This window comes from Wolffia australiana, chromosome 16 (assembly GCF_029677425.1).
Source record: "Wolffia australiana isolate 7733 chromosome 16, ASM2967742v1".
NCBI classification, from domain to species: domain Eukaryota; kingdom Viridiplantae; phylum Streptophyta; class Magnoliopsida; order Alismatales; family Araceae; genus Wolffia; species Wolffia australiana.
The window spans coordinates 292,402-318,007 of NC_135850.1; positions in this window are offsets into that span (position 1 = coordinate 292,402).

Below are 25,606 nucleotides of genomic sequence, written 5' to 3' on the forward strand. Positions count from 1 at the left end.
CTGCCCTTCAGCCCATCATGTCCTTTCGGATAAACAAATTTGAAATGACGCCAAAAGACGCTTGTACTATTATCTATTGAGCGCTTAAGATGGACCACTTTTGTCGCATTCTTAGTGAGAAAAATTTAACACTCATATGTCCAATCACCAATGTTTAGAAAATGGGAACACTAAATGTTTGAAGGAATGCTTTTAAGAGTTTTGGTTCTTTTTTATGTTTTTGCTCGAAATCGATTTCACTCGATTTCGAGGGAATGGTTTTATGATTTTAGACTTCAATCATTGATTCTGCTAAAATTCTAAATGAGTGAAACTTTCAACTAGAACAGTCAAAATGTTTAGCAGATTTTTGCACCAGCTCGTAGTCGCCAACGGCTCCAGACTCCGCTCCGGCCGTGTCGTCCTTCAGGCAAGTATTTCTTCAGCGTCTTCCACCCTTCTCTCTTCTAATCTCCCTTCGGGCCAGGGCTTTGTCATCGCCGTTGCCCAAGAGACCGAGGAGAAACAATAAGAAGGCAGAGTTTCTTCTCCTCCGGTGATTAAATTTCAAAAGATCAGTTCAATATTCCAACGGCCTATGGTGGTTTTCTGCCAACTTAAAACCATGTTATAGGTCAAGAAGGGTCCAAAGACCTTCCTGACTGATATGGGACAACATGCGTCATCTCCAGCAACGAATAGACGTAAATCTGTCTTCTTTTCACGTCGTCGACAATAGAGATTGCGGCGGGAGAAGTTATTTTGGTCGAGTCATTCTCGATTGTTGGATCCTATGTTGGGAAGTTCAACAGCTACCATTAAATCATAGCCGTGGACCCATTTTCACTCTGATGGACCCTTGCTCCGTCAGCTCTGCCAAGTCAACTTCCAATGTCCACACGTCTTCTTCCGATTCGTCCACCCCGTATTTCCATGCTAAGTTGTTGCCTAAAATAGAAGAAAAAGGAAGACAATATAAGGACGATCTTGACCGTTCGATCTTTCAAAGGAAGATCGACAATCAAGATTATAACCTCATATTTAATAAAACCCCAAACTGGCACGGGCTTTGTTTGCTTGAAGCCCCGTCTGGTTTTATTATGCTTTACTTAAGATTGCGGCGTGACGGGCTACAGGTGTGGGAGCGATCCTGGTCAGGGAAGGCTAAGACGGCGCCTTGCATATGGGTAGCAAGAGGGCATAAGATTGCGGCGTGACGGGCTTCAATCATACACTAGCCCCTTCTTGGCCCGGCCCAATCGTGTTTCAGATATGAGTTTGCAATCCCATATTGCTCCTTTTAAGAAGATGAATCAGTATATAAATGTCGAATACCAAATCCTTATGAATCCAAATAAATCTCGTGCCGTGCTTTAAGGCTCAGCTTGGGTTGCGCCTGTGCTGCGGGTGCCGCTTGCGGCTGCGGATTTGGCTGCTGGTGCGAGTGGCACCTGCCATGTGGGTGCTACGTGCGACTGTGGCCTAGGCTGTGGCTGCAGGTGGCAACTGCAATTCACCAGCCTTGGTGGCCCCTTGGGGGCCGAATTTTTAATTATTTATTTTGTATTTATATATTTTTATTATTAATTTGCTTTATTATTTTTTATTTTCTTTCTACTTAATCAACAAAATATATGCTATCTTGTAAGAGATACAAAAAGTCATTAAAATATGAAATTTTACATAATGAATGAAAATTTGCATAAAAATGGAATTTACCCTAAAAATGCTTCTGCATTTCATTAAATGACTTCAAAACCCCTTAAAGAATGTTGATTACATGTCTGATTTGTGATACGTCACCCAACAACCGTGAAGTACTTTAGAATGGGTGATCGTTTTGCTCATCCACGGGGCTCCGACACATCAACAATATGCTCTATTGGTAATTCCTCAAATGTAGACTCCTCATCTATTTGTGGTAAGGTTTATGTGTTATATTGTAATGTACAAATTGTTCTTGAAAAATAAAATATGGCCATTATAAGTTTGCAAAAATAACACAGACGGTCTATTAGTTTGCACCATACGACTTGGAATTTGTAATTTGATGATAGATAAATCTCACCAAATAATAGATGATGCTTTGTCATTACATAAATATGTAAAAATATGTGATTTTTTGATAGAAACCTGTGTCATTTGATGGACAAATAGATGATGCAGTATATAGGTACGTATAGATGATCTTGAAATTACTCTGTATGGATCTGGCGTCAGCATATAAACAATGATGGCCAATTATTGGGCAGTTGGCTAAAGAAACCTGCGTCATTCGATGGGCGTATAGATGATCTTGAAATTACTTTGTTTGGATCTGACGTGAGCATATAAACATTGATGACCAATTATTGGGCAGTTGGCTAAAGAAACCTGCATCATTCGATGGGCATATAGATGATCTTGAAATTACTCTATATGGATCTAGTGCCGGCATATCAACAATGAAATAGATCGATGCAATAGATCAATGTAACAATGGATAAAGAAACCTGTGTCACCTGCTCGGCATATAAACAATGAAATAGATAGATGCATGTGAGACGGCCTGCAACACAATTTATGAATAATAAAAAAAAATTCATATGTACAGATCGATGCATGATGAATCTTATCGGGTAGAGGACACCCATGAAGCGAGGAGAACCCTTGTCCTTGTATGGATCTAGAGCCGACAGCTGCTCGCCATCAAAATCGCAAATGAAGATTTATCGAGAAAAATAAAGAACAAGATAGATGGAGAGGAATTAAGAGTTTGGATTAAGAGCTGGGATCTATCGCTGGGAGCTACCTTCTTCCTTGCTTGCTCTAGGTTTGACAGCCCAAAGGAGATGGCGGCTCTTTGAGAAGAGGGGTTTCACAAACCAAACAGCAGCTCTAAGGAGACGGCAGCTCTTTGCGAACTTGCGAAGAGAGTTTCACAGATCAGATAGCAACTCAAAGGAGACGACGGCTACCCGATGTAGTTTTCCACGTATTGGGCCAACAAACCATAAAAACATTGATGGCCCATTACGAATAACTTTCCTGTTATCCAATATCCATACTCGATATCGGATTACATGACATGGAAAACTATAATTTTGCTGAACAGAGACGGATAGCGGACCCGTAATGGATAACATCCAAAATTATTTCTGCATTCTGATATTGATATCTGGTAACTGATATTGGATATCGATTATGGTCAACAGATATCGAACGAATGTTGAACGAAACATATTTCTTAATGGATATCAGCACCCAGTTTTGTATTTGTTATCTGAACGGTCGCACCCTAATCACAACCATATTGAGGCATGCATTACTTTGAACATTCATCAAAACACACATTAAAACATTGTGCTAAAAATGCCCTTAAAGCTTAATTTTCAATCTGAAATATTCCAAAAAAATGTTTCGCAACTCGAAAAAACTTAAGATTTTTTTTTTCATGTAAGCCTTTGTCCTTAAAATTGCTATTATCATTAGATAAAAGCTAGGAAAGCTATTAAAATTATTTTTCCCTAGAACTTAATATCAATTTCTGACCATTAACATTGATGATTCTTGTAGTTTGGATTCACCTACACCCTCTCTAGCACTTGGCACTTGGTATTGTAAAGTCATCAAAATTCCAAATGGCTATTCATGCTTATGCATCAATCTTCAGAAGAAAAATTAGTCCAAGACAAGAGGATAACCTTAGATCCCTATGTTTCACTAAGATTAAGGAAATGTCCTTATGCGGATTAGACTTCCCACAGTCATTAAAGAAACTAAAAACACCCTTCATGGACTTTCAAAACTTCACTTTCTTTCAATCTGTATGTAGGAAGAACAGAGTATCAAGATGTTGTTTAGATGGATTGAGAATGTCAATTTGTATATTGTTCAATATGATAGATACAAAACATAAAGACAAAGCTACCCTTGAATTTTCAGGTCAATTAGAGTTCTGGATTCTCAAATCTCAAGCCTAGAAGTTGGATAATTCCTAACAGTTTATTTAATCAAAAATATTTCTTTCTCCTTTTCCTCATCAGCGTTGTCATGTTGTCCTTGTGCTCATCAGGTTTTGTATTATCATGACATTTTATGTGATGATTGGTTCAGATTCATCGTTTGTCATCCAAGATGAAAAGATCTTGTTGGACCACATGACACATTCTAAAAAGAAATGAAAGAAGAGGAATAATAGTATTTAGTAGAATAATATTAAAATATACGAGGACGTGTGATGTGGATGCATGTCAGCACGTGCAACATCATCATCCTCCAATGATTTAATGAGACCTAGGCGCTACGTGTAATCATGTGTGACACATGTACACCTGACTCCCCATGTATGTGAAATGTCATTGGTGCCACAACATTTCACCAATTAAAATTTGAGCCTTGGCTTTGTCACACTTTTTGCGAAAAGGAGCTGACCTTTTTTTTATTGCCCATCCCTACAATTAAATAAGAGGAGGGAGAATCATTAGTAATGGATGCCATAACAGTGTGTAATTAATGATTGTATGAAGCCAACCATTAATCCTAATTCTTGGTTGGGTGCCATTTGATGAGTCGAATGAAACCACATGGCACTCCAGAAATGAAAGGCTTAAAATACTCAAAAATCATATTAAATTAAACATAAACACAAAAATTATAAGTAAACATGTATTTTTCACCAGCAAAATCATATCTTTACTTATTTAAAGTTGAACAATTGAGGAAAAACCATATTGTAACTCAGAAGTGCTTTAAAATTAATGTGTTGTTGTGCTTTAAAATTAAAGTTGAACAATTAAGGAAAAACCATAATGTGTTGAAAGAAAATCCCTAAAAGTGCTTTAAAATTAATCAAATTAAAAATATCAGTTCTAAAATATTTAATCAGTTTAATTTGATAACACTCATATATATATATATGATTTAATGCACATACATATAATTATGATCAGATTAACCTTCTAAAAATATGTGTTATCACCTTTATGAAAATTTATTGTGTTTAATGTATATAATTTCAACTTCTGGAAGCTTTCAAATTCTTTAGGATATTATTAATCGTTGAACCTTTTTTATCATTCTAGTTAGTACTTATTGATGGTGAAATCCTTTCAAAATAAATTCTCTATATTTTTGCATGACCCTTGCGAGGAATTCAACTACATTTTCTTCCTTAAAAAGTCATTTGATAGTAAGGGTGCAAAACCCCACCTTGATCATACAATCCCCTTTGTAACTTTCTTGTTGTACTCTGGCCAGGACTTATTTGAATTAGGTGGCTAGAATGTTGTAGGTGATGGTCAATAAATATAATCATCCAATCTTAAGGTGTCTTTGTGTCTCTATTTCAAGACTGCTTTGACAATCAAGACATGGGTCAACCTGATTAATTTAGGTATAAACCGTTAAGGGATTCATATTAATAAATTTGATTAAAAGTTACCTCATATATCACCTGGTATTTCTTTGTAGTGTCTCTTGACTAATGGAAATTATAAAGGCCATGACCATCAATAGGTGGGTCATAAATTATTAAGTTTGAAATTTAATAATATTTAATGCATAATGTGGTGCTTTACTGTTTTTGCAACTATGTTTTTACTTTACTTGGCTATAAAATATTAAGCTTGAAATTGAGTATGCACATAAATGTGTGTGTTTCCTAACACATTAACCTGCACATAAAGTATTAAACTTGAAATTTAATAATCTTTAATGAAGAATGTGATGGTGATTTTTTTTTGCAACTATGTTTGCAATCAACTTCGTGAGTATGGTATTGGCATGTATGAAACCATGTTGTGAATGATAACATGATAAATCCATGGTTATTTGCATACATTTTAAATGATTTTGGTATTGTTAATTGGGAATTTATAATGATATTATTTGAATAGGAATAAGTTTTATACTTAAGTTATAAATTCCAATTTATCATGCTTTAGCTATAAACTTACTGATGGGGGACCATCTCACTAGCCGAACCATGGGACGCCAACAACCTCACCGTGTAGTCGGAGCCAATGCCACAACCCCGAGTTCAAGTACTTGGCCTAGCTAGGGTCATGAGCGTTGATTTATTTTCTTGTATTTTGATTTCTGAACGATTTGATGGGTGATAAGCCGAAAATAGGGGTGAAAATTACGCAAAATTTTTAGCCCTTGTCGTTGTGAATTTTTGGCTTATGCAATAAAATTGATAAAACTCTACTTAATATGTATAGTGATAAGTATGAGTGTCGTCCAAGGGAGGCAAGTAGGAATTTCAATTTGATTTTATTTTTGGTGTTTTAGATCCTAATTAGAGTGAATTTGATCTTCAATGAGGATCAAGTCACCCTAATTAGGTGAGAATTTAGAGAGGGGGATAGAAGAGATGAGAAGACTAGAAGAATTAAGGGCTCTAAATTTCCTTCTTTGATCCTAATTAAAGGATCCAAGAAGTCATTTAGAGAGGTTGAAAGAGAGTTCTTAAAATGAGTTGGGTTGATTTTTGCAGATTGATAATTCAGAACTAAAATGGGGAAATTGAGAATTCTAAGAATTAAAACTAAATTTTTTAGAATTTTCTTTTGTAATGCAATTGAATGCCCAGGTAAAATTTCTCAATTTCTCCTCTCAATCCTAATCAGGGCTTGTACATGCCGCTCAAGCCAAGCGATTTAGAAGTTCAGACTAGAATGGAGATGAAGAAACAAACAACTTAACCTATTTCATTCAAAATGCACAAAAGTTTGAATACAATGAAAGAAAAAAATACCAAAACTGTTGATCCAGGCTGGGACTCCTCTCTGTCTTGCAGCTGTGATGAAGCACCCTCCAGAATGAGCCCCTCCTCTCGAAATTCAGCTTTTATACCTAGGTTACATGGTGAAAATCACCATTTTACCCCCGTTTAGTAATTAATTTTTATCTATCAATGTAGGCTAGATCTGAATGATCCAACCATACAGATAGAAAGAGGGGATCAAGACGAGCAAATCCATAAAAAAAATCATCCCAATCGGACTTCAGGATCAAAAGTTATTAATAAATCAATTTTAACCAATTTTAACCATTGGATTAAAATTGATTTATTTCTTAATTCACGCAATGACGTGTCGGCAGCCTATTGATTGCCGCATTTCAAATTTCTTTGGCGGGCTCTCTCTCATCGCGCCACGTACCCCACCTGCGAAAAAAAGAAAAACAAAAGAAAATCGAAAAGCGGGATTTGCATATGCATCGCTACGCACGTACCGGTGCGTTTCTTTATACCTTATCCATTAAACTGTCGCCACGTCACCACCCGTGCACACGCGTTGTATGCGCTGCACGGGCGGTGTACTTACCTCCTGCGTGTAGCGCATATCTCATATCCGTTGGATTTTAATCCAACAGCTATGATTTCGCCACGTCGACGCGGCGGAAGGCATCGGCGCGCTTTTTTCAACAAAGCCCTTCATAAAACAGATTATTGATATCTGACGCCGCCCAGAGGTATTTGTATATATGTCCTTTCGGCACTCTCTCTCCTACGATTTTCTCTAAAATTAATAATGCAATTACAAATAAACCCTGAATGATTTTAAATTGGATCTTTACGCCTACCATGGCGACCGAGAGCTGTTTTCAGGGTCTTTTGCAACGAAAAGTTGCAAAAAGGCCCCAAAAAGTCTAGAAATTGCATAAATACATTTTTTTCTCTTATAAATACGCCCTTTTTTAATAGAATAAATGCATTTCTTCTTGAAATAAATCCCAGAAAATTCCTAAAAATTCGTAAAAAATTCTAGAAAATTCTAGAAAATTCCCTGATTCATTCCCATGTTGATAAATGTCAAAATAAAATTTTTAAAGTGCCATTTTCATCCAAAAATAATTATTTCAAGCTTCAATAAATCCTTACAAATTCATATAATTAACAGAAAATTAGGGAAAAATCAGAAATTACTTGAAAGCATTATTTTCGTGTAAATATATGATAACAACCCAATTTTAAGCCTTTTAAATGCATAAATCATGCTAATAACATGAAATAAAGACCGAAATTAGGGTGTTGTCAATGGGCCATTGTGTTTGGGGCTCATCCATTGAGGTTTTTCATTTTATTTGTCTTGATGTACTTTTAAGGGGAAATCTCTCGTCACAAGACAGTTTCCCCTCAACTGACCCAACTGGGCTTCCTCCCTCCCCTATATGAAGGGACGTCATACCCAAGGAAGCCTTGAAGTTTGTTTGGAAAATTTGAAAGTCTTGTTCATTTGGGCTCCCGCTGATAACATGAAAATAAGAGCTGATAAACTGTTAATTTTATCATATATTTGTGGCTTTTAATGCTTATATACATTAATTTTAATGCATGTTATCATGTTTCTAGGTTAAAAGAAATTTTTCCTTGAATTTCATATGAAACAATACTTGGGAAGAATAAGAGGTCAATTTATACATTTTAAATGGTTTTAAAATGAGGATTATGAGAATTTAAATGCTTTTAAATTGACCTTTTTCTATAATAAAAAAAATAGTAATAAAACTTATTTTAGGAGTAAATAGCACATTTGTTTCGCATTAATAACCTTTTTCTTTCATTTTATATCAATTGTTTTCTTTTACAAATGTTTTTCTTATTTAAACTGGCCCTTATTGGGCCAGTTTTGGGCGCACGAATGAAGCACTCCACACGCAATGCCAGATAGGCGAATCCTAAGATAAATTTACGTCCTCAGTGCGCGACATACATGTACGTGATTTCGTGCGTGTCACGCACGAAAGGGGGACACATGAAGGCTCAAAGAGCCAATCGCGTTGCGTTGAACGCCCATCGTACAACGCGAATAAGATTATAGTTCTAACCCAATCGGAAGAACAAGTGCTTCCGATTACGTGTCGATAAAAGGCCAGAAAACAAAATTTCTTGGCTCATTCTTGATTTTTAAAGCTCAAGGAGAAATCCCTAGCTCCCTTGAAGACTCAAGATTCAACCAAGAAGAATTTGAAGCTTGATTCGTGGAAGAAATTCGCAGATCCGTCGCCGCAAGTTTCAGGAATTTCATGTCAGAATCGGAAGAAAATCTTTGGCGTTCGTTGCTCGAAGTTCGCCTGGATCGATTCTCTGCTCTTCCTGGTATTTCTAGGTGCATTTTGAACATATTTTACGCTTCATAATTTCCCCAACTTTTCTAGTTTTGAGAATTCTGTTATGTTCGCCGTTGGTTTTTGAATTCCGATTTTAATCATTTTTTTTTCGTAGACGTTAGTTTGATTTAGAATCAGTTAGTCTTAATGGATTATCAAATTCCTGTTGGCAATCCTACATGTTGCTTGAATCGCATAAATCCTGAATTAGATTCACGATTTCGTTCATCTTAAATAAGCAAATCGTGAATCGTATTCACGATTTGCTATTTTAGCATATAGTTACAATTTGCTATTAATTGGGATAAAATAAAAATATAATAAAAATACTCTTAAAACTAGCATAAAACTTAGTTTTCTGATTCTTTAAAAATAGTAAAACACCCTATGAAAAATAAAACAGATTAAAGAAAAAAAAATAGAATTGAATCCATTTTAGAAATCGATTTCAAATTGAAAAGAACAAATATATATATATATATATATAATTCAAAACAACTAAATATTTTAAATCAACTAAAACGATAAAGTAAGTGATTTTATATCTCTGTTATTTAATAGCAGAGAATCATTAAAATCACTTAAGTTCAGAAGGATAGAATGTTAGTTAAAATTTATAAGTATTAGCATTTAAATAAGAAATTGAAACAACATTTCATTAAGGTTTCAAATTCAAAACCCTAATTAAAAAGAAAATTGAATATTTCCTATCGCCTCCCTAGGGTTCGACCCCTTAAGCATTAAGGGAAAAACAAATTTTAGTGATTAAGCTCAAAAATCCGCATCAAAGATCATTACAAACCGACTTGGATGTTTCCTTGATAGACTTATCTCGCCAGAACAGTGTGGCTTTGTCAAGGGTCGACAGATCCATGACATCATCACACTATTACACGAGCTAGCCCAGTCGATAGCCACTCGTATTCCGGGCTCCAATGTCATCATCAAGCTTGATATGGAGAAGGCCTTTGATAGAATTGAGTGGAAATTCCTCCTCGAAGTGTTGCGACGCTTCGGATTCATGGATGCATTCATCACACTTGTCGATGCTTGCATTAGGGAGAATCACTTCTCCCTCTTGATGGATGGAAATTCCACTGGCTTTTTCACGGCTACGCGGGGACCCTATTTCACCTACCCTCTTTATATTGATGGAGGAGGCCTTTAGCCGTTCGCTCACACGGGCGATCAACGAAGGCCTCATCCAACCGTACTTCACGAAGAGGGGTTGCCCGATTCTTTTGCACTCCTTATTTGCTGATGATGCCATCTTGTTCATCAATGGATCTAAAAAATCCATTAAGGAATTTATGAGTGTCCTTACAGCGTACGAGCAAGCCTCCGGCCAGCTCGTCAACGCTTCAAAGAGCAGCTATATTGTGGGCCCCTCCACCACTACGAGGCGCTTTAAGATCATCCAGCATTACACACGATACTCACGAGGCCAGCTTCAGTTCGACTACCTTGGATGCCCTATCTTTCTTGGCCCTACTCGCCACCATTACTTTGATGCCGTGCTAGGCAAGCTCAGAAAGAAATTGGAGGGATGGAAACTTTGTTTCCTATCCCCAGGAGGGCGCATCCAACTTATCCGGCATGTCCTCATGAGTATCCCGTTACACACTCTGGCGGTCCACTCACTATCTCTTACGGTTCTCCGCTCTGTGGAGAGCTTATGCACGCGTTTCTTATGGTCTGGTCACCTCGAGGGAGAGAGGCGTCACCATTGGGTTTCTTGGGAGAAAGTGTGCCGGCCGACGGTCGAAGGGGGTCTAGGGATCAGACGCCTTTCAGATGTCCAAGACACGCTTCAAAAGAAACTTGTATGGCGTATGCATTCCACTCAGTCCCCATTGGGGAGTTTCATCTTAGCCAAATACGGAGACTGGGCCCGACGCGAGCTTGATATTCGGGGCCTAGTGTGATGGCAGACGTGGCAGCGCCACTAGCTTGAGATGATTCATGTGACCCGTTGGCATATCGGCCGAGGAGACGTTAGCGCGTGGTATGATACTTGTCATGCTGATGCGCCACTAGCTTGTCATCCTCAATTCGTACCACATTGCGTGCGCCTCACTGTGGCCCAGTTGCTTATAGGCAACACACCACACCTATGGGAGCAGCACGGTCTCCCCTTGGATACCCTATCCGAGGTCTAGACTACGCCCCTCGATTCTAGTGCTGATTGTGCCATCTGGACACTCACATCCCATGGAGCACACACGTGTCGTTCCTCTTGGGAGCATTTCCGTGTGAAATCTCCCTCACAGCATTGGGGTCAGCGCATCTGGCATCTGGCAATCCATACACGCGTCTCCTTTTTCCTTTGGAGACTCCTACACCGAGGCCTACCGACTGACTCGGATAGGCTATTCTATTTGTTCACAGTGCCATTGATGTCCCACCCTCCTGCACACGGAGACGCTCGACCACCTTTACTTCCATAGTGAGACGGCAGTGGAATGCTGGCATCTCATCACCGACTGCCTTCATCCTCTGACCCCGATTGAGTGTTTTGGCAAGTTTATCCTCTCGCCAACTCGCTCTGCACGGAGCCCCATCCTCCCCATCACCATAGCTTATCTTCTATGGGAGATTTGGAAAGGGCGAAATTCTTCTCGATTTGCAGGTACACCCATGCGCGCTGTGGACATCAAGCGTCGAGTTCAGTTGTGGTTTCGGTGCATTCACCGTCTACTCCCACCCCGAGACGGTCAATCAGCGCTCACCTGCGAGATCCTCCGCTCTATTGGCATCTCAGTGACCCCCACCGCCACCCGCATCCAGTATCGAGTTGTTTATTGGCTCCCACCGCCAATAGGCTTTCTCAAACTGAATGTGGATGGTGCGGCGAAAGGGAACCCGGGGCCAACAGGGGGAGGAGGTATCCTCAGAGACCACACAGGGAGTTTACTTTTTGCCTTCTCCTCTTTTTATGGCATACAAACTAATACAGTAGCCGAGGCCATGGCGATACGTGACGGTCTACTCCTCTGTGAGGAACAAAACCTTCACAATATCGTCGTGGAATCGAACTCACAAATATTGGTTGATATGCTTAGTTCAGGCACATGCTCCCTGTGGCGACTACGTCGTGCGTGGAAAGACATCATGTGGTGCCGCTCATGCATAGCGTGCTTTCGTCACCAGCTGAGAGAGGGTAATCAGACAGCCGATGCCCTCGCCAACCACGCGGTACATGCTCGCACCCCCTCCTCTCTTTTCCACTCTTGGCAGGCGCTCCCCACTACGGCCCGAGGATGCCATCGGCTCAATCGTCTTGGCATGCCCTCCCTCCGCACACGCCGCCTCCTCGTGAAGCCAGCCTCACGGGATTGGAGGATTGCATGGAGTGCTGGCGTTCGCGGCGTGGACGGCGCCTGCCCCGACTAGAGCGTCACCAGGCACTACTTTGAGCACACTTGATGACGGAGAGGACACACCCCAACTAGAGCGTCACCACACACTACATCGACATCGCGGAGCAGCTCCGGAGGAATGACGGCGAACACACTTCCTCGAGTGTCTCCGAGGTATCACTCATGTATCTTTTCTTTTTCCTACATATGGGCGTGGACGAGAGGGATCCGAGTGTAATTGGGACATATATACTCGTTCCACGCCTATAAACATTGGAAAACACTACATCCTATAAATAAAATCCCCTTATGTGGCATCCAGGGCACAACTGGATCGGACAACGGGCACAACCCTGGGGTTGGCCGTACCCGGCACCGTGTATTTTCCCAAAAAAAAAAAAAAAGCTCAAAAACCCCTAAATAACGACATATAAACGTGCATTTTTGAGCTTATCAACCGCCTCCTCCCTTTAGTAGTTACTTTACAGTTTTCTAGGGTAGATCTCAAGGAATGCACATGAATCTGCAACGCCATATTCACCCTGTCGAAGCACATCTCTGTGGAAGAACAACCTTGCCGCCATTATCACTTCTTCACGAGATAACCACTTCTTGGACTTTCTTGGAGTTTTCTTGGAGCAGATTCAAGTAGTCGCCCACTCCAAGAACGCACAACTGCAAGAAGCATGCCACCTTTTTCAGTGTCCCGGCTCCATTCCAAACGCTCGCCTCACTACCTCGCTGCCAAGAACTCTTCGTGGGTTGACGACCTTCGAGAAACTACTTCTTTGAGCTTCTTGGAGAAAATTCAAGAAGTTTCCTTCTCCAAGAACGCACGGCCTGCAAGACACACACCGGCCTCCTCACTGCTTGTCATTCTCCCGACTCCGTACCAGATGATCGCCTCTCCGCCTCGCCACCAAGAACCCTTCATGGGTTGACGACCTTACAAGAAATCAAGTCTTGGAGCTTTTTGGATCAGATTCAGGAACAATCTATTGGGGTCTTCTTTATTTCCCTCACTGCCAAGAACACCCCTCCCTTAGCATCTTCTTGGCCACGCGTCTACGCGTCACCATGCACGTGCACTGCCTACCTATGACTTTCATCATCTTCTGTGAAACGACTACTCGCCATGGAATTCCAGGTTTCGGCCCATCGTTTCCCCACTTTAAACTTGTGGTATTATTACTTCTTTTGGTGCCATCTTCTGCTAGCATTAACATTCAAGTATAGGACTAGCCACCAACCTGTCCAGAGGTAGGGATTTCTTACGATAAAAACAAAGGTCCTTGGCAGAAAAGGCCGTTGACATCTTTGGACTTCCCTTTGTCCACTCACCTCGTAGGATGTCTAGTTGGTGCGAGTGGGTCATTAGAAGTCAGACCATGATTGGTCCACTCCCGAATCTTTAGTTGATTGGCGATCTAAGTAGCCATTGCCACGTCTTTCTCATTGGTTTTTCACCATACTTTGCAAACATTATATCAATTACATTTCATTTGTTGTTTCGCCAGTGTTGTAACACGAATCCCAGTACTCTCCGTGTTACATCATTCACCTCCTTGATTACTATGAAGTTAAGCAGTTTGATTACTAATGAGTATTTTATAGTAATAATTGTGCATAAATTTACAAGAATGAGAAGATACAATACTTAGGGACTTTGAGAATGTTTAGGAGCGTACTAATTCTACAAAGGGGCTTGAAAGGATAAAGTTGTTTTGTGGACCTTCAAAAGAGGAATCTAAGGGAGATGGGTCACTATATGACCTGCCCACTCGGCTCTCGTAAGCCTTACAAAGAAGAAGCTGAAGATCATAAGGGGAAGCTCTCAACCCATGGAGAAAAAGAGGCCAAATGGCAAGAAATGAGAATAGAAAATTCCCAAAGCATTATTTTAATAATTCTTACTATGAATGAATACTCCTTTTCTCCCTTGCTTCACCTCATTCTGGACGTGCTCCAGCAAGTGGCTGGTCAGCAGCACAAGGCATATTTTAGAATCCAGGTTGCTCAACCTACTTGATGTAAGTTTATTGAAGTTCTCACTCAATGTCAACTCTTGGTTGCATTGAAAAACACCTGATCGTGGCAAAAGATAAGGATCCAGACTTGAGAGGAAGCATTGAGGGCCCAGTAGACTTCCATTGAGATACTAAGAACTTAGGTTTCCATTTTCCCTTTAAATCCATCACTTTCTCACTTCAAACACTTATTTTACCTGCTTCCTCTCTCTAGAATCGACTCTTTCTCTCTCTTGTCCTTCATCCATATCCCTAATTTGCTCCCTAAAAATTTGATAAAAAATATGCATCATTTGCACCTTCAAATTCCATCTCAACTTGTTCTACACCATCTCTTCATTTCAGCCATTTCCTCTCTCTATACCATTTTATTTCTCTCTCATACGTCTATCCTATCTCTCTATAGATTCTGCATCATATTTCACCTCGTCTCTAAAAAACTTTGCAGTAAAAAATCATTTTCTACCTTTAAAATTTTCAAATTTTCCCATCCCCGTCGTTATCGTGCGGTGGTGTGTGCTGCATGACAGCGCTAGGGGCCGCAGGAGCGCTCCCCACCCGCTGGCCGTGCACACACGCAGTGGTGTGACCTCTAGGCAGAGGAGTGTCACTTCGGGGCTTAGCCAAGCTTTCGGCTAAGTCCAGAAGGGGGCCAAACCGGTTCAAACTAGCCCGAACCGGTTTGGATCAGTTAGAACTTGATTGAACTAGTAGAGCCCCTTAATTTTAGTTTTTAACTAATTTTTAGTATTTTTATAATATTTCAAAAATCAGAAAAAATCCCTAAAATTAATATAAAAAATTTCTAATGATTTGAACATTCAAAAGATCTAAAAAATCTAACTCTCTTTTTTATTGTTTATTGTCATTTGTTGGTGCAAATTTAATTATAAAAAAATCTATAAAAATACATTTTATATTTATGGTGATTAATTAAAAACATGAAAATCATTATAAAATATCTTTAGTGTTTTCTTTGTATTTCTGATCCAATTGAAATCATAAAGAATATACAAATTAAGTAAAAGTACGGAAAATCCCAGAAATTATACCTCTCATTTTTAAACCCATTTCCTTCATTTCAAGCTTAATAAAAATTTACAAAATTAAATTTCTTCTTCTCTGTGGATCTACCCCTTACTTTCCCTATATTAATATTAGATTATTCAAGTGGAAAGTTTCATAAATATTGTTGGTGTGGTCTGAATTAAAATAACGACATTAACCCCCTAAAATTTGACTTATTAGTGACTTTGAGATAGGTTAACTATAACTGTAATCAGAGTTTTTTCCCAAATTCCCCTTACAATGGGATTGAAAAGTTCTAGTGGTATTAATTCTTGATTCATAAATTAGGGGGTCTCAACTTGCAATGACACAATTGCACATTTTGTATTGATCCAGTACAAACATTCGTTGGTTGGAAATCCAAATAAATCACATTGCAAGACATAGGTGAGAAAGATAATTTGAGATAACAGCCTGAAAATAAACTATTCATTATGTTTACTACTTTATCTTATGTATAAAAATAAATTTATTGAAAATACACTGTCATGAAATTCCATAAAAAGCCAAAAATGAGAAACACATGAATATCCAGGAATGGATTTAATACTTTTTTAGCATAATAACATTGATTTAATACCATTTAATGCAGATACATAATTAATAAAGAATATTAATGCAATTGTTAGTATTTTATCAAGTGTTGTACATATAGGGGATTATATGTACATGATGGCTGAAGTTTGAATGTTTTGGGTTAACAACTTAGGTTATTTTGGTTTTCAACTATTTACCTTGCTAAGCTGTGTTGGATAACTGATAATCTCACTTTTAGGGTTAAAATTTGTCGTTGGTGATTGAGATTATTCAATAAATATATTTAACCGTACTTAAAAATATTTAGTTAGGGATGAGTACGGATCGTCTCCACAGGGAACGAAGATTAAGGAATTACTTTCTTAACTCGTGATGTTCTTATGAGAAGATCGACAAAAGCACGATTCAAGGATATGAGCTAGTGATATTGATTAAGAAGTACTAAATGTATATGTTATTTCAACTAAAATAAAGAGTAAATGATTGTGACGGACAAGAAGATGAACGAAAGTATAAATGAGGATAATGGTTGGGTATGATGGCACGGATGGAGAGACGAGAAACACGAGTGAAATGAGAGTGCAAGTATGATGATAAATTCTAATTATGTTAAATATAGTGAAGGGAAATAGACAACGTAAGGCGAGGACACTTACCTTAGATCCTTATGTTCCGCCAGGATCACGGCGATTTACGAGTGCCAGTAAGCCCCTCCTCTTCTCCAATGCTTCTTCCCACACACTTAGGACACCAAGAACACTCTTGATGGATCTCAAAACTCACTATCTTTCAATCAGCCTACACAAGTAGGAAGCAAGTTCAAGATGAATTTTACAATGATCCAGGCCTCTATTTATATATCTGAGGTATGGATAGAAAGAGGAGGGGGAGACGAAGCAACGCTGAAAATTTCAGCTAAATCGGAGTTGTAGATCAAAAGTTATGGCCGTTTCAATTTGAAGAAATCCTAGCCATTGATATTTTCTCTCTCCTCATCATCGGCGCTGCTTTTCCGTGCCCGTTGAGACGTCAAAGCGCTCCGCATTCCGTGCTTTTCGTCTTCTGCGCGTGCGCTTTTCGAAGTCCACGTGTACCTGAAGAAAAGTCAAAGAAAACAAAGCAAAGAAGAAGAAAAAAGAAGCAAAACACGTTTTGTTTTCGGAGGGAGACGTGGCGGCGCGACAGCGCACCACGTCACCTTCTTCTTTCTTCTTTTTCTTTCTTTCAAACGAGTGGCTGTGAGTGTGCCACGTCACCCGGCGCCAAAAGAAAACCAAAAACATTTAAAAATTCATATTAAATAAAATACAAGCCCAAAAAATACGTATATATATATATTTTTGACTCAGAAAAATCATATCTTTCCAAATAAAATGTTAAAAAATTCCAAAAAAATCATTTTTTGTCTCAAAAATAATATTCTTTTAGAATATATTGTTAGAAAATCCATAAAAATGCAGTAAAATCAACAAATCATTCTAAGAACAGATTTAATCATTTTAAGATTGATAACATGCAAATATAAGTAATTAAATGCAGATAAATAGGTAAATATGATCATATAAGGTACTTAAAATTCATGTTATCAGACCCCCCAACTTAAATCATTGCTAGTCCCTTAGCAATGTCATTTCAAATCTCTTGGTTGATCCATTCACCTTATTGTCCTAACAACACGAGCTTGAAGTTATAATGATATCAATTACACCGCTAAGTACGATTATACCCATGTAATTCTAGAATGCGTATGAGAGACTCCCTTGTGATTTTGGAAAGAGCTGGTGGTCAGGAGGAGTGCAGCCTACTTCTCGCCGGGTTTGATACTATAATCTAGGTAGTGCCTTTCCTCACTTTCTCACATCACTTGCATCACTCACATACGTTGATTCCCCACTAAGTTTTCTCCCTCTTGAGAGTAAGAGATAGTCATTATTCATTTCTCATAAACACAGAATAACAATCGTGTATCAAGGAATCATGTGTGATGTGGCTCCTATCTAACTATGTGTAAAAAGAGAAGAGAATGAAGAATGGCTCAAAAGGATGTGTGAAGGTATGTTAAGGATGGCTACTTGGTATGTTAATGTGTGAAGGTAGAATACTTAGATAGCTTACTCCCAAGATAGAGAAAAGAGTAGAATGGTATGAGAGAATGAGTGAAGATGGAAGTTATCAACTAAGCCTGGATGATAGTTTGATTAACAATCAAAGTGAGTAAATAGAGATGCTTCCAAAAAAAAACCCCAATTTTTTTTCTTTCTTCTTCTTTTTTTTTCTTTTTTTTTTCAGGGGTGAATATCAATGGAGGTTTAATATGGGAATGTATAATGGTTGATCAACTACACAACACTAGATGCATTCCAGGCTAGTACCATGAAGATGAACTCAGATGAGAGGACATAGACATAAACAGAGAGAGGTATACAAAAGAAATGATATTATCATAGAGTGACGTCACAAAGAAAAGATGAGAGGAAACTTGGTAGAAAGCATATCATAAGCATCTAGGACTAGCTGGGAATAGATGGACACCTATAAGAATGAGTAAAATTGGGTTGATGGTAAGGGTAGGTTAGGAAAAATGGATGAAGGGAATACACATATAGGTTTCAAAAAGGTGTTTCAAGGTGGCTCAAGAAAAGGTGATTCTGTGATTAAAATTTTGAAAATACGACCATTTTACCTCAAGAGAGATTCACTTAGTGGAGATTTGAAACTTAAGACTTGATTCACTCATTGGTGGGTGGATGATGGTGGCTCACTCGGCATTCTCCTAAGACGATAGTACTTCAACCCTTTGATTTTCATGTCTGTTCCCCACCCTACCAGATATCCTAACCATTTGGAAGAATAACACATGCATCTAGACCATGGTTCATACCATTAAGAGATGTATTTGATCCGCTACACGAGCCTAACTTCTATACTCATGTTGCTAGGACATGTGATGAGTGGTTCTCCCAAAAGGGCATGTGGTGAGCCTAACTTCTACTCCCCAACTTGAAAGGATGTAAGGAATAAAAAGATTTTGAAACCAAAATTCCCCCCCCCCTTTGAAATATGCATTGTCCCTAATGCAAGAAATAAAATGGTGGGAGAAGGAATTGTCAAACCGTGATTTTTTTTTTCCACTTATGTCACTGTCTTGCCGTGGATCCTTGTGCTTAGTATGGTTGCCTCCGTAGCTTATTCTCCTAAAAACAAAATGTTATCTAGAAAGATAGTCAAAAGAGATCAAATGGAAGATTAATAAAGTAAAGGTAAAAAATGAAAGAAGCAAATCTAGGTAAGAAGTGTATTATACTAATGCAAGACTAAACACCTGGTTCAAGAAGGTCTATCATTGCTTCCATAGGTTGGGGTTCTAGCTCCATGTATGGTTTTAACCTTTGTCCATTCACCTTGAACTGTGTACCTGTCTTTGGATCTGAAACCAAAACAGCTCCATAATCAAACAGTTTAATAATGATAAATGGACCATCCCATCTACTCCAAAGCTTTCCTGGAAACAATTTCAATCGTGAATTGTAAAGCCATACTTTTTGATTTTCATAAAAATTTCTTCTGTTTAACGTGCTATCGTGAAATGCTTTCATTTTAGATTTGTAAATTACAGAATTTTCGTATGCTTCATTTCTTAGTTCTTGCAATTCTTGGAGTTGTAGCATACGATTTCTACCTGCCCAATAAGCTCAACAGGAAGATGTTGAATTTTCCATAGCAAGATTCAATTTTCTAATTGCCCAATAAGCTCGATGTTGAATCTCAACAGGAAGATGGCATGCCTTTCCAAATATGAGCCTATACGGGGACATCCCAATGGGTCCCTTATAGGCTGTCCTATAAGCCCATAATGCATCGGGTAATCTTTCGCTCCAATCCATACCATCCGGCCGTACAATCTTCTTAAGGATCTTTTTGATTTCATGGTTACTAACCTCAACCTGGCCATTGGCTTGTGGATGGTAAGGAGTTGTCATCTTATGATGAACCCCATACTTCTTGAGGAGGGACCTGAAATGTGAATTATTAAAATGCGATCCGCCATCACTTATGATTTCCCTAGGGCATCCAAAACGGGAAAATATATTCTGATTTAAAAATTTAAGTACGACTTTATGATCACTTGTCCTCGTGGGAATTGCTTCAACCCACTTAGACACATAATCAACGGCCATCAGAATATATTCGTGCCCGTGTGATGGTGGAAAAGGTCCCATGAAATCTATGCCCCACAAATCAAATAGTTCCATTTCAATAATAGGTTTGAGTGGCATTGCATCATTTTTCTTAAGATTAACCATCGATTGACATTTCAAGCAATGCTTACAAAACTCAAATGAATCTCTAAATAAAGTTGGCCAAAAGAAACCACATTGAAGCACTTTAGATGCTGTAATCTTGGAAGAGAAATGTCCACCACAAAAAGATGAACGACAAAATTCTAAGATACTTCTATGTTCTTCTTCAGGCACACATCTTCTTAATATTTGGTCTACACCTAAGTGAAAGAGTTCAGGATCCTCCCAAAAAATAAAACTGAACTTCTCGAAGGAATTTCTTTTTCACTTGTTCGTTCCAATCATCAGGGGTTCTTCCCGTAACGAGATTCTGGAAGTGGAAGTGGAAGGTTCTGGATCACTTCCACTTTGGCCTTGTCCACTTCGAGTCCACGGTTGCTGACTAGATGTCCCAAAACTATTCCCTCTTGAACCATGAAATGGGACTTTTCCCAACTGAGCACTAGCTTTTTCTCCACGCATATCTGCAATACCTTTTCTAAATTAGACAAACATGAATCAAAATCTTGACCAAAAACAGAGAAATCATCCATAAAAATCTCTAAACAGTCACCAACTAAATCTGACAATAGGGCAGTCATGCATCGTTAAAATGTAGCAGGGGCGTTACATAATCCAAATGGCATTCTCCTAAATGCAAATGTTCCAAAGGGGCATGTAAAAGTAGTTTTCTCTTGGTCCTAAGGATGAATTTCAATTTGATTATATCCTGAATATCCATCAAGGAAACAAAAATAGTTTTGCCCTACTTATTTTTCTAAGATTTGATCAAGAAAGGGCAAGGGATAGTGATCTTTCTTTGTTACCACATTCAGCTTCCGGTAATCGATACATATCCTCCAGCTAGTTGGTAAACAAAAATATCTTTCTCTTTATAACTTCTATATCCTTTTCTATCTGTATGTCTATCTCTGTCTTTATCTCTATCTCTATCTATATGACTACCTCTTTCTTTATCTCTATCTCTATCTCTATCTTTATCTCTATCTCTATCCCTATCTTTATCTCTATCTCTATCCCTATCTCTATCTCTATCTCTATCTCTCTCTCTATCTTCATCTCTATCTGTATCTTTATCGCTATCTCTATCTCTATCTCTATCTCTATTTCCATCTCTATCTCTATCTCTATCTCTAGCTCCTTGCTTATTCTTGGTCACTGTTATCCCAGTTTTCTTAGGAACAACATGCACCGGACTAACCCATGGACTATCTGAAATAGAATATATAAATCCTGCTTCTAACCATTTCAAAATTTATTTTCTAACTACCTCTTGCATGATAGGATTTAATTTTCGTTGACACTCTCTTGCAGGCTTAGCATTATCTTTCGTAAATATTCTATGAACACATATAGATGCATTAATTCCCTTAATATCTGAAATACACCAACCAATAGCAGATTTATAACTTCGGAGCATAGTTAGCAGTTTACTTTCTTGATGCAATGATAATGATGATGATATAATAACAGGGTGATGATTGCTCTCTCCTAGAAATGCATATTTCAGGGTAGATGGTAAAGGTTTCAAATCAATTTTTGAATCAATAGCACAAGCATTTCTCTCAAAATCATCTTGAAAATCATGAGATGAAGAATACGTAATATCAAAATCATGAGAATCAATCAAGCAAATATCTTCACAAGATTTTTCAGGATATTTCATTAGCCTAGACATGTTTATTTCAACCTTCTCTTTTCCAACCTTTAACTCAACAACCCCTTTCTCCCAATCTGTGTTTGCCCTAGCTGTAGCTAAGAAAGGTCGCCCTAAGATTATAGGAGCATTCCTGAGATCTTCGGTAACCTTCGTATCAGCCACTATGAAATCTACAGGAAAATAACATTGCTCGATTTTAACTACTACATCTTCCAACAATCCATAAGGTTTCCTAATAGACCCATCCGCTAATTGCAGTTCTAAAAATATCGGTTCTAAATCTCCAAACTGAAATTTATCGTATAAGGCCTTTGGCAAAATGTTAACACTTGCTCCTGAGTCAAGTAGAGATTCGGAGAAAACCATTCCCCCTATCTCACACTTGATGAAAGGAGCTCCAGGATCCCTACGTTTTTCAGGAAGATTTTGTAGAATAGAACTCAAGTTTTCAGATAATTGGATACGCTTTTCCTTTCTACTAGGTGTACACAAATTTTTCAAAAATTTAGCATATGAAGGAATATGTTGAATTGCTTCTGTCAAAGGAATCTTAATTGTAACTTGCTTGAAAATTTCTAAAAGGTGCTCATCATGTGCATTTGGTTTTATCTTTGAAATTTTCAAAGCATCGGGGAAAGGAATGGATGGCACATAATCTTTAGGATCAAGTTCTTTTGTATTATCTTCTATATCTTCATGAGATTCTTCTACTTCTACTTTTTCAGAAACATCAGGAAGAATTTTACCACTTTGTAGCTTGGAAATAGCATGCATGGTTTGATGATTTTCCATAGAGATATGACTGTTAATATAATGTAAATTTCTAGGATTAATTTCAGGTTTAGTTGGGAGTCGACCTTGTTCATGGTTGCGGGAACCATTATTGTCCAATTTACCTTTATAGTCTGCCTTTGCCGCTTGCCCTTCTCGCATCTGTTCCATCTCTTTTTTAAACTCTTGCATCATCCCCAACATTTGAGCTTACATTTGCTCCATCTTATCTTGTTTTTCCTGCACATTTCTATAAAGCTCATCATAAGACGGGTTAGGGTTAGTGTTAGGCTGAAAAGACTTTTGTGGACCACGCGGATAGAAATTACGTTGCTCTTGTTGTTGGAAAGATGATGGGTTAGAGGGATAAGATGGCCTTTGCATGTTAGGTAGGTTGTATGTGATATCCCTAGGGTTCCAAGAATTTTGACCTATAGGCCTATTCATTCCTTGCCGATCAATAGCCATAACATGTTCATGTAAAGGACAATCTACCTCTACGTGATCAGCACTAGAGCAATGATGGCATAATGACATATCTATTTGGGATGGTCGATGTTCCTCGTGAATGCCTATCTTATCTAATCGACTAGTTAGTTCAGAGACGACTTTAACTAAGTGATCAATACGTAAATCAGGTTCAACTGCATTCACGTCAATCATCCCTCCCCTTTTAGGATTTAAATTTCTCCCATTGCGATTAAGAGCAGCGTAGTATGCATCATTTTCAGCTAGTGTTTCCAAAATGCCTAGTGCTTCATCTAAATATTTATGCATAAACGTACCTCCACTAGCTGCGTCGATCATCTTTCGATCTTGATCTCTTAATACTGCATTAAATGTTTGTACTATCTCCCATTCTTCTATGCCATGGTGTGGACATTTTCTAGTTAATTCTTTTAGCCTTTCCCATGCGTCTCCTAAGGATTCATCGGGTCCTTGACAAAATTCTCGTATTGCTCGTTGATATGAATTCGTTTTTCCAACGGAGTAGAATTTTTTTAGGAATGCAATTTCCATCTCTTTTCATGAATCAAAATTCAGAGAGAGAGATGTAAACCAACTTCTAGCTTTATCTCTAAGACTGAAAGGGAATAACCGCATTTTAATCACCTCATTTGTAACATTACGAAAGTGAAATGTTTGACAAATCAAAGTAAATTCTTCCAAATGCTTATAGGGCTCTTCTTGAGATAAACCATGGAAATTAGGGAGCGACTGAATCATATGATGATCAATTTTAAAATTTGAACCCTCGTCGATAGGTGCATTAATCTTAGTAAGGGGCTCGTATCCTAAAGGAGCAGAAAATTCGTTCAATGTACGACGTCTATTTCCTTCATTTATAACACAAGTCTCAGGGTGGTTGTTTTGATTATTCGACGCATCTCCTTTATCTCCTTCACTTTCATTCTCATTCTGTTTTTGTGATCGTCTACCGTTCATGATGAAAGATAAAACTAAATAAAGAAAATATAGAGTTTAAGAGTTGTACCTTTTCTTCGTGTCTTTGTTGGCCTCATAGAGCAGTCTGAACTATTTAAATCACTCTAAGAGATAAGATCACAAAAATAAAAGAACTTAAATCCTTAATGGCTACCGTTCCCCGGCAACGACGCCAATTGATAATCTCACTTTTAGGGTTAAAATTTGTCGTTGGTGATTGAGATTATTCAATAAATATATTTAACCGTACTTAAAAATATTTAGTTAGGGATGAGTACGGATCGTCTCCACAGGGAACGAAGATTAAGGAATTACTTTCTTAACTCGTGATGTTCTTATGAGAAGATCGACAAAAGCACGGTTCAAGGATATGAGCTAGTGATATTGATTAAGAAGTACTAAATGTATATGTTATTTCAACTAAAATAAAGAGTAAATGATTGTGACGGACAAGAAGATGAACGAAAGTATAAATGAGGATAATGGTTGGGTATGATGGCACGGATGGAGAGACGAGAAACACGAGTGAAATGAGAGTGCAAGTATGATGATAAATTCTAATTATGTTAAATATAGTGAAGGGAAATAGACAACGTAAGGCGAGGACACTTACCTTAGATCCTTATGTTCCGCCAGGATCACGGCGATTTACGAGTGCCAGTAAGCCCCTCCTCTTCTCCAATGCTTCTTCCCACACACTTAGGACACCAAGAACACTCTTGATGGATCTCAAAACTCACTATCTTTCAATCAGCCTACACAAGTAGGAAGCAAGTTCAAGATGAATTTTACAATGATCCAGGCCTCTATTTATATATCTGAGGTATGGATAGAAAGAGGAGGGGGAGACGAAGCAACGCTGAAAATTTCAGCTAAATCGGAGTTGTAGATCAAAAGTTATGGCCGTTTCAATTTGAAGAAATCCTAGCCATTGATATTTTCTCTCTCCTCATCATCGGCGTCGTTTTCCGTGCCCGTTGAGAAGTCAAAGCGCTCCGCATTCCGTGCTTTTCGTCTTCTGCGCGTGCGCTTTTCGAAGTCCACGTGTACCTGAAGAAAAGTCAAAGAAAACAAAGCAAAGAAGAAGAAAAAAGAAGCAAAACACGTTTTGTTTTCGGAGGGAGACGTGGCGGCGCGACAGCGCACCACGTCACCTTCTTCTTTCTTCTTTTTCTCTCTTTCAAACGAGTGGCTGTGAGTGTGCCACGTCACCCGGCGCCAAAAGAAAACCAAAAACATTTAAAAATTCATATTAAATAAAATACAAGCCCAAAAAATACGTATATATATATATTTTTGACTCAGAAAAATCATATCTTTCCAAATAAAATGTTAAAAAATTCCAGAAAAATCATTTTTTGT